We start from the raw sequence: 9,014 nt of genomic DNA on the forward strand, positions 1-9,014 counted from the left end.
AGGCATGTATGAATGTAAAGTAGAGAATGACATTCTGCTTATATGGAAATTAACCCATCACACTATGACGTCACACCTTCAGGTAGAGCTTAAGTGTTCTCTTCAATTTTTTTTTCAGAGACATGGACGGGGCCCCTGGTGTGCACCATGAAGTCGCATGTAGTGGCGACAGCTACACATGGACTTGCATTGCTTGTGCACTTGTAAGTGCGTTCCTCTTCCTCTGCTGCAAATGGCAGTTTGTGTAGGCAGTAACTTTTAGCGTCTAAGGTATCGCCGAGAAACTACGCTGTGTTATTTTCCTTCTCACTGAAATATTCAAAACCGTGACGCTATTGACAAGAGCTAGATATAGACCCCATGACTGCAAGTCGAAAACGATAAAGTTTCGGCTGAGGCACTGCCATTCAAATAAATGCGTTGAAGTCAGTACATTGTTCTTTCGTGGCCTTTTCTAGCTAAAAGTGCTCGGCATTCATTGCAAGTTACTCAGTTTTTAAAACATGGTAGCCAGTCGGTGCTAGGCAGATATCTATAGCTATCAGCCCATGACGTAGAGGTAAAAGGCGGTGATTGGTGTGGGCACAAAACGGAATGACCTTTGACCTTATGGGATGTTCGTCGCCAAATACATTGCTGTCAGCGCAGAGGAGCTGCAAGTCTCTCATAAAATATTGCAACCGACTGCATTTTCATTAAGTGGCACCGACTAGCTTCCTTAGGTACAGGCAAAAACTAATGTCAAAGGCAACTATCGCCTTTACGTCTGCGCGCACTGCATTACGACACGCAAAGCGAGCTTGGGACTGCCTATATTTTGAATGACAGCGGCAGCGAGAATCTTCATCGCATTTTTTGGAGGCATTCATTGTCCTTCCGTGTTTACAGGTATTCCATTATGTATCCATCGCTGTCGGTGCTCATTAATTCTCAAGAGTACTGATGAGGATTTCTTTAAACTTATAACAAATCAAATAATGGCAAGGCCACATGTGGGCCAGAATACCACAGATATTGTGTTGTCATTTTGTTCGATTTTTGTATCACTGTTTGTTTTGAATAAGAGACGCCTTCTTCAAGGCAATCACCAAGTTTGGGGAAAGCACACAGGAAGTGCAGAGTACGTCGTCCTGTGCTTAAATCACTTTAGAAAATGGCCGATGAGTTTGCATAATCAGCGACACCAATGTCTTTAAGAATGTTTAAAATGCCAATGAAATCATCAGGGCAATTCCTTTGTGCAGTGACGAGAAACTTATGTTGAAGCACAAATATTTATCGGTGATGCATGTCTTTTTGACAAGTAACAATGTTGTTCTCATTCAATGAGTGACCGAAAAATGGTATGCTCAAGCAGCCATTGGACAGAAAATCGAACCGGCGAACAGTATTACTACACTGCCTCCATCCCTCCTTTTTACGCTTAATATGTTTCACTGACTCTTGTGTGCAGTGGCTGATTTGAGATTTCCACTCGTTTGCGGCGCGTCGGAGTTAACTGACGACGTCGCATCCTCTAATTTCTCGAGAACAAGAGAACAGGGTGGAGCAGAAATACACTTTAGTGGTATCATGCAGCACAGGGTGGGCTAGGAGGTGGGTGGTTCCATGTGGCAGTCCATGTGGACCCGATGGTGTTTCTATAGGGCCACATCGCCTCCTTGTGGGCTGGCCACTGTTCACTTACTCCATCGGTGCTTTGAGGAAGCGATCTAGGCAGCCTAAGTGGAGCTTGAATGTGGGTTCCGCCTGAAATGGGCCATACATGGGCAGCCAGCCAGGCTCCCCAAGTGGCCCTGCATTGGACCGAATAGGGCAGCCGATGAGGACGAACGTCGGTTTTTGCATGTCATTTAGTCTTTTGAATAACCCACGTATGACACATGCGGGTTCACCAAGGACATGCTCAATGTGACCTTGGCCACACGTTCTCGAGAAGGCGTCGATATAGTTATTTTACGGTCTGCCAAGCAAAAATACACACGCTGCACCCTCGGAAGCGTATTTCATCTGGACCTTTTGATATGCATGACAAAAGCAGGAAGCCCGCATATCCTACTGGGACCTACTTTAGGTCAGTGTGGGCAGCTCGTATCTGATTGCACTAATGTGACATATATCCATCGGGGGTGAGAAACCCAGCTACTTTAGTCACCAGGGCAATACGAGCAATGTATACGCATCCCGCACGTGTTCTGCCTTTGGGAGAGTTTGGGAGCTGCTTATACGCCATAAAACCCAACAAACACACACACACACACACAGAGAGAAAGAGAGAAAGAGAGAGAGAGAGAGAGAGAGAGTGGACAGAATATGTTGAGTTTTTGCGCTCGCATGCCAGCGTACACGGTTGCGATTTTCCGCAAGTGTGGCACACAGCTCACTTCTTCACGAGAAAGTAGGGCTTATAATATGAAGCTTAAGTACCAATCTATGCGGCAAACCATGATTATTTTCTAGGAGAAGGAAGGTCGGCCTCAACATTTCGTCAGTGATAAGGTTAGAGAATAAAAGATATAAACCGAGAGAAATTCTGCGCAAGCATAAAAAATGTGCAAGTATCCTTGCCAGGAAAAACAAAATAAAACGATGCACATAAGCAAAGGGGAACGCGATCGTACCTTTCCCTTCGTCATTTTTATCATATTATATCACAGTGCTGTCCAATGCGGGCAGCTGCCCGTGACTCCGGTCAGGCTCGCGCATTTGGCGTCCCAGCGGGTGTTCGCGCTGAATGACAGCGGTAAGCACCGGCACAGCCCACGTCTGTGACGTGGCAGACTGTGAAAGGTGTGTGCTTCTGTATTTGCGGCGTTGAGACGAAACGTGGCTTTGCGAAACATTCTCTCCTCTTATTCTATCTGCATTTTGCACCCGTCTGGGGGCAAAAAGAAGGGAGCGCAGAGGAAGGAGGTCATGGAGATGTACATCGTTTCCGGGGCACGTCCTGGACGTTCGGACAAGAGTTGTGGCCATCGCTGCCTATTAGTAATTCGCCCAGTTGAGTTCTAGGAATGGATTTCATGTTTGTAGAAGCACGTTTTTATTTCACTGACGAAGACTGTTTTTCAAAGCGGGTTACTCACCTTCTCTCTCTACATTTTTACAGGGTCGACCTCTTACATGTTCTGCAGTCCCTTCGTCTCGTGGGTGTAGATGCGCCGCCACCGACCCGACCCACTTCATCTCGGCGTCAGTGTTCCGAGGGGGACATCAATGGCGCGGAGGTGAGGAGAACTCGGTTGTTTGCGGATCGATTTTGCGCTAACCTTCAGGCAGCGCCACCTTGTTGCCTGTCGCAGTTGCCGCACTGGTGTGCCCCAGTACAGTTTGCTGGCCGAATGGAATGCTTGCGCAAAAAAACAAAGCCGAAACAATTACAGGCGCAGTTTTACCCTATGATTACTGAAACTTGTTTAGACGACCTGTGGAGGTTCAGGGGACATCCAAGGGAGTTTCAGTGCCCATTGCGTAGGAAGCATTGGGAGCACTTCAGAAAAATTTTAACGCGACAGAGTTGTGTCCCGTTCAGCAGAATGCGCGGCGGCGGCAGCGATGTAAGCTAATAATCCGCACAGAAGCATATGGTCCGCCTGCCACCTAGGTCCTTAGACCTTGTCATGTCACCACAAACTGCGCTCCATGGCAGGTGGCGGCCACCTAGGTCATTAGACATTGTCATGTCACCACAACCTGCGCTCCGTGGCAGGTGGCGGCCTGCCCACCTTATTGTAAACAAACTGCCCACCTTTGTAGGAGACATTTAAGTTAATGAATGGTCGCGAGAGGTTTCATTGTCACAAGCCCTATCGGTGGCTGTTTTAAACAGCCGCTTGCCGGGCCGGTGATGCGTCGTTTAACCGCTGCACCACTGCGCCAGAAATGGTGACAGCACATCCAGCCATCTATTAATATAAAGAGAAACCTGACGAGTTCTGAATGTATGAGTTCCATAAACGTCATCGCATTATACCTTTAAGGCCGAGCTTAAGTGTGCCTTACAGCTTCTTTTTTGCTTTTCTGGGGCGCTCTGATTATGAAACCTACATGAATTCACTGTGAAAGTTCAATCGTCTTCATGATGGTACTGATTACGATTACGAGTTTTGATACCATTGTTGTCTCCAAATGGGTTGGCAGTGAATTAAGTGCATATATTAGTGGCTGGCTAGAAAGTGGCATACAAGAATGGCTGCCTACACAGTAAGCATAGCTGAGGTAACTGTCTGTGGGAAAGTACCGACACAATTTCTTCTCTATAATCAGTAAGGACGTTTTAATGTTCTCAATTGTAGTGCTATGAACTGAGTCTGGAAATGTTTTCATGCCAGGGACGTGACCCTAACACAGCTATGTCACCACGTCATGACACAGCCACTTTAGTGGGTAAACATCGGAAGCATAAAAACTTGTCAGTGTCGCCGCGAGAGAAACTTTCGGTCCACATTCTTTTCATCAGTTACTTTCCGCCAACACCGATCGAGTTACAAACTACTGCTAGCAAAAAAAAAAGATGACCAAAGAATTTTCAGGTAGTTCTAACTCCCTTACCACCTGGCATTGCCGATCCCAAATAGTCCTCCGCAGTTCGACATGGGCGACATATAGCGGGCGTCATTCAGCACAGGCTAATGTCTTTGACAAGAAATTTTGGATGGATGCCGAAGTGAAGAGGAAATATTAAGGCGATCTTCGTCGCGGTGTCTGTAAAAATTTTACGGTGGTCTCAACGTATATTTTATTTAGGCATTAATCTGTAGTTTTCTTCCTTGTAGGCACCCTTTGCCTCTGCCTTCGCTCGATGAGTGTGGCTCCTTCTCGTCATGCACATTAGCCTCCACTGTTTCTGTCGACTCTGCAATGAGTTTCCGCTCAGTTCAGCCATTATTCTTTGCACTTTATATGTGTTCCTTGCTGCTTTCTGCGCTGTCCGTGTCCACTAGTTGAAGCTGGTATCCTGAACACCACAAACTAATCGTGAACTACTCCACTTTGCTTCAGCACATCGGACCTGTGGTTCAGCCGTCACCTTTTGTGTTCTGAGCTTCAAGTCCTGTTCTGATCCTCGCGGCTGCCAGAGAGCCGGTAAGTTATCGAGCCAATAGCTTTCTGCAGGGCAGAGCGTTTCACTAGCCCAATGAAATACTGTCAGATGAGAAGTTACCTTGCCTCTACCTGACGTGAGATCTTGAGATTCGGAGGAAGCATAACATCGTATGCACACAGGGGGCTTTTGCCCCAAAAGGAGTATCAAACATGGTGGTGATATATCTTAACAGGTCTATGGGCTGCTGGTAGATTCAAACATTTTTTTACTTATTCATGGGTGGCGTTGCAACTACGAGGGAAGTTCTTGAGCACATTGCATGTGTTGAATAAGCTTGACACTAAAATCGAGAGGGTTCCATGGTGTCTTAGAGGCTACCTTTCACAGGCACCTTCCAAATGAAAACCAAATAACTGAATGTAAGTAGAATAACTAAGGTTCATAGGTAATACACATATAGGGATAGCAAGTATATTAAACTGAACGTAGCGAGCACATAATAGCCTGATGTAGAAGAAATTGGAAGGCGAACAAGCACTTCGTTGTGCATAGTGCATTAAAAGTAAAAAAAAAGCGCTCACATAACGGTAACCACTCTATGACTCCAGAATAAACTATAACTGTTTAGATATTTTAACGCCACAGCATTCGAGCTACCGTTCACTATTAAAGCCATCATCGTGACGCGCTGCGTTTTTTGTCATCAAGGTTGAGGGGAAAGGCGGCTCACGTCACTAAATAAATGCAATTGCCACCTGCCCACCGTGTCGCTGCGGATCAATTCATTGGGCGAGAGACCGACAGCTAATGCCTTACGGGAGCTTGGGATGCACGGGATGTTTCTGATAAGCTCCGCTGGTGGCTGTGTTTGTAACAGCTATGTGCCGTGGCAGTGTCGCATTGCTTAACCGCTGCTCGACTCTGCATTTCGCTGTAACTAATCAAGCCTGCGCGGTGGCTGATTGTTATGGAGCTCGGCTCTTGACCTTAAGGACGCGGGTTCAGTCCTTGCCGAGGCGGTCGCACTGCGATGAAGGAGGAACGCTAGAGGCCCGTATATTGATCGGTCTCGGTGCACGTTAAAGAACCCCAGGTGGTTGAAATTTCCGGAGCCCTCCACTACGGCGTCCCTCATAGTCTGAGTCCTTTTGGGTCTTTACTCCCAAAAGACTAATACGATACCATAGCTCTTAACTACGGTGTGCTTCATAGTCTTCGGCAAGTTAATTTCCACAATTTACAATTCAAATTGCATTTCTATTTTTCAGTGTCCCTTTTGTTGAACCGCCTTTCCCCTCAGCTTTGATGACAAAAATTGCAGCGCGTCACGAGCATAGAGCAATTAATTAATTGGAGACTACTTTAACTTGCAGTCACCGCTGCTACGCCATCGGTGCAACGATGCTCCTTCAACTTCCATGGAGCACAGCACGAGCAACATGTCCAGCATCGGGGCCTGCCAAGAAAGAGCCTCGGAGTAAATTCCACCTCTCTGGCATCAATGGTCGCGATTCTGGCGCAGTGATCGAGGCGAGGTGGCGAGTAATCGAGACGACCGACTCCAAGCATAAAATGCGCTTGTGCATACATCATTGCTTCTGTTTGGGAGGGGGCAGCCGGAAATATTTGACATAGGAGGCATATAGCGAGCAGCATCCAGCGCAGGGTAATATCCTTGTCAAGAAATTTTGAATGACGAAATAATGGATGGATGCCCAATTGAAGAGGAAATATCATGACAATCTTCATCGCGGTGTCTCTAAATGTGCTATGGTGGTCGCAGCGTATCTTTTAGGTTTTAATATTTAGTTTTTTTTCTTGTAGGCAGCCTTTGCCTCTGCCTTCGCTCGATGAGTGTGGCTCCTTCTCTTCATGCCCATTAGCCTCCGCTGTTTCTGTCGACTAATCAATGAATTTCTGCTTAGTTAAGCCCTTAGTTCAGCCTTTATAAGTGTGCCTTCCTGCTTTCTGCATGCGCTGTCTGTGTCCACTAGTTGAAGCTGATATCCTGAACACCATAAAAAAACTAACCCTGAACTACTTCACTTTGCTTCAGGACGTCAGGACCTGTTCTACGCCGGTCGGCTTGTATGTTCTGAGCTTCAAGCCCTGTTCTGATCCTCGCGGCTGCCAGAGAGCCGGTAAGTTATCGAGCCAGTAGCTTTCTGCCCTGCAGAGCATTTTACTAGCCGCAATGCAATACTGTCAGATGAGAAGTTACCTTGCCTCTACCTGACGTGAGATCTTGAGATTCGGAGGAAGCATAACATTGTATGCACACAGGGGGCTTTTGACCCAGAATAAGTATCAAATATGGTGGTGATATATCTTAACTGCTCTATGGGCTGCTGGCAGATTCAGACATTTTTTTTTTACTTATTCAAGGGTGGCGTTGCAACTACCAGGGGAGTTCTTGAGCACTATGCATGCGTTGATTAAGCTTGACACTAAAATCGAGTGTTCCAGGGTGTCTTATAGGCTCTCTTTCCCGGGCGCCTTTTAAGTTAAAACCAAATAATGCGAATGTGCGTAGAATAACTCAGGTTCATATGAAATGTACATATATGAATAGTAGGTATTTTAAACTTAACGTAGTGAGCACGTTGTTATAGCCTCCTGTAGAAGAAATCGCAAGGCGAACAGGCACTTAGTTGGGCATAGCGCATTGGAAGTCGAAAAAAAAAGCGGTGACAGAACGGTAACCACTCTATCACTCCAGAATCAACTATAACTGTTAAGATATTTTAATGCCGCAGCATTCGAGCTACCGTTCACTATTAAAGCCATCATCTGTCCGCCCGTCCAGGTTCCTAAAGAGGTGGCTCACGTCACTAAATAAACGCGATTGCCACCTGCCCACCGTGTCGCTGCGGATCAGTTCATTGGGCGACAGAACGACAGCCGCCCGAATAACTATTGTCTGTATATGTATATGTATATGGCGGCTTGTCTTGAGCCTGTTGAGCTGCAGGACGACACGCGGTTATGTGTAGAGCCCAGTCAGAAAAAACCATTGAGACCAATTGGGAACTCCGAATGGTTCCAGTTGGGACCAAATGAAACCAGTTGGTCTGCCAATGGGCTCCAGCTGGAACCAATTAGGATGTAGTCACCCAATTGGTCAGACCAATTGGGTAAACCAGTTGGTTTACAAATCCCAGCTGGGCATTCCAATTGGTTCCCATAATCCCAAATGGTTTTGCAACCTCCAATAAAGAATACAACTGGTTCCTACAATCCCAAATGGTTTCGATGATTCCAATTGGTTTTGCAGATTTCAGTTTACAAGATTTGAAATGGTGTCACCTTGCTCAGTAGCGGTGTCGCCTCTATGCGGATGATATTATTGATCAGTTCGGGGAAAGTGATCAGGGAGCTATGCCAGATGTAAGTGTTGTAAAAATGTTCTTTTATAACTTTCTCAGAATATGCTTACCTGCTTGAAATTTTCACAAAAGCACCTGAAAATCAGTTTGTGTATAAAAGTTTCAATCACACCGAAAACAAAATAGCCAATGCAAGCACATAAATTATTTGAAAATGTGCAGCAATAAGATGACACAAGAAAAATGATGCAATATAATACAAGCAAAAATTATGTACAAAAATGAGACTAGAGCTTGCAATCTGTTCAAGAATGTCAGTGTAAACTCTTATAATGCATGCACTGAAGGTAGTGGTCATTACACAATCCAAAGCAGAAATGCAAAGAGACTGCCATGGTAGCTCGGTGACTAGGCACCTGGATGCATGGCGTATCCTTACCAAGCCATAGAGCAGCCAAGATGAGCTTTCTTATTCTTATTTCATTCCCAGCCGCGACAGTCAAACGGTTTGATGGAGACCAAATACAAAGGATCTGAGCGCTGTGCATTGTGAGTGCACTCTAAAGCACCCCAGGAGGTGGAATATTCGCAGTTTCCTTCCAGTACTGCATCCGTCCAAGGAAATTTAAACCGTACATAGC

The 9,014-nt window shown here is 46.0% G+C and overlaps 1 long non-coding RNA gene across 1 annotated transcript; it reads left to right on the top strand.

Moving 5' to 3' along the window:
• The first annotated feature begins 4,999 nt into the window (after positions 1-4,999).
• On the top strand, positions 5,000-7,218 carry LOC144100718 (uncharacterized). Its single transcript, XR_013307816.1, has 3 exons — positions 5,000-5,085; positions 6,421-6,524; positions 7,104-7,218. It is a non-coding gene; the product is annotated as an uncharacterized LOC144100718 (long non-coding RNA).
• The last annotated feature ends 1,796 nt before the right edge of the window (positions 7,219-9,014 follow it).

This window comes from Amblyomma americanum, chromosome 8, assembly GCF_052857255.1.
Source record: "Amblyomma americanum isolate KBUSLIRL-KWMA chromosome 8, ASM5285725v1, whole genome shotgun sequence".
Lineage (NCBI taxonomy): Eukaryota > Metazoa > Arthropoda > Arachnida > Ixodida > Ixodidae > Amblyomma > Amblyomma americanum.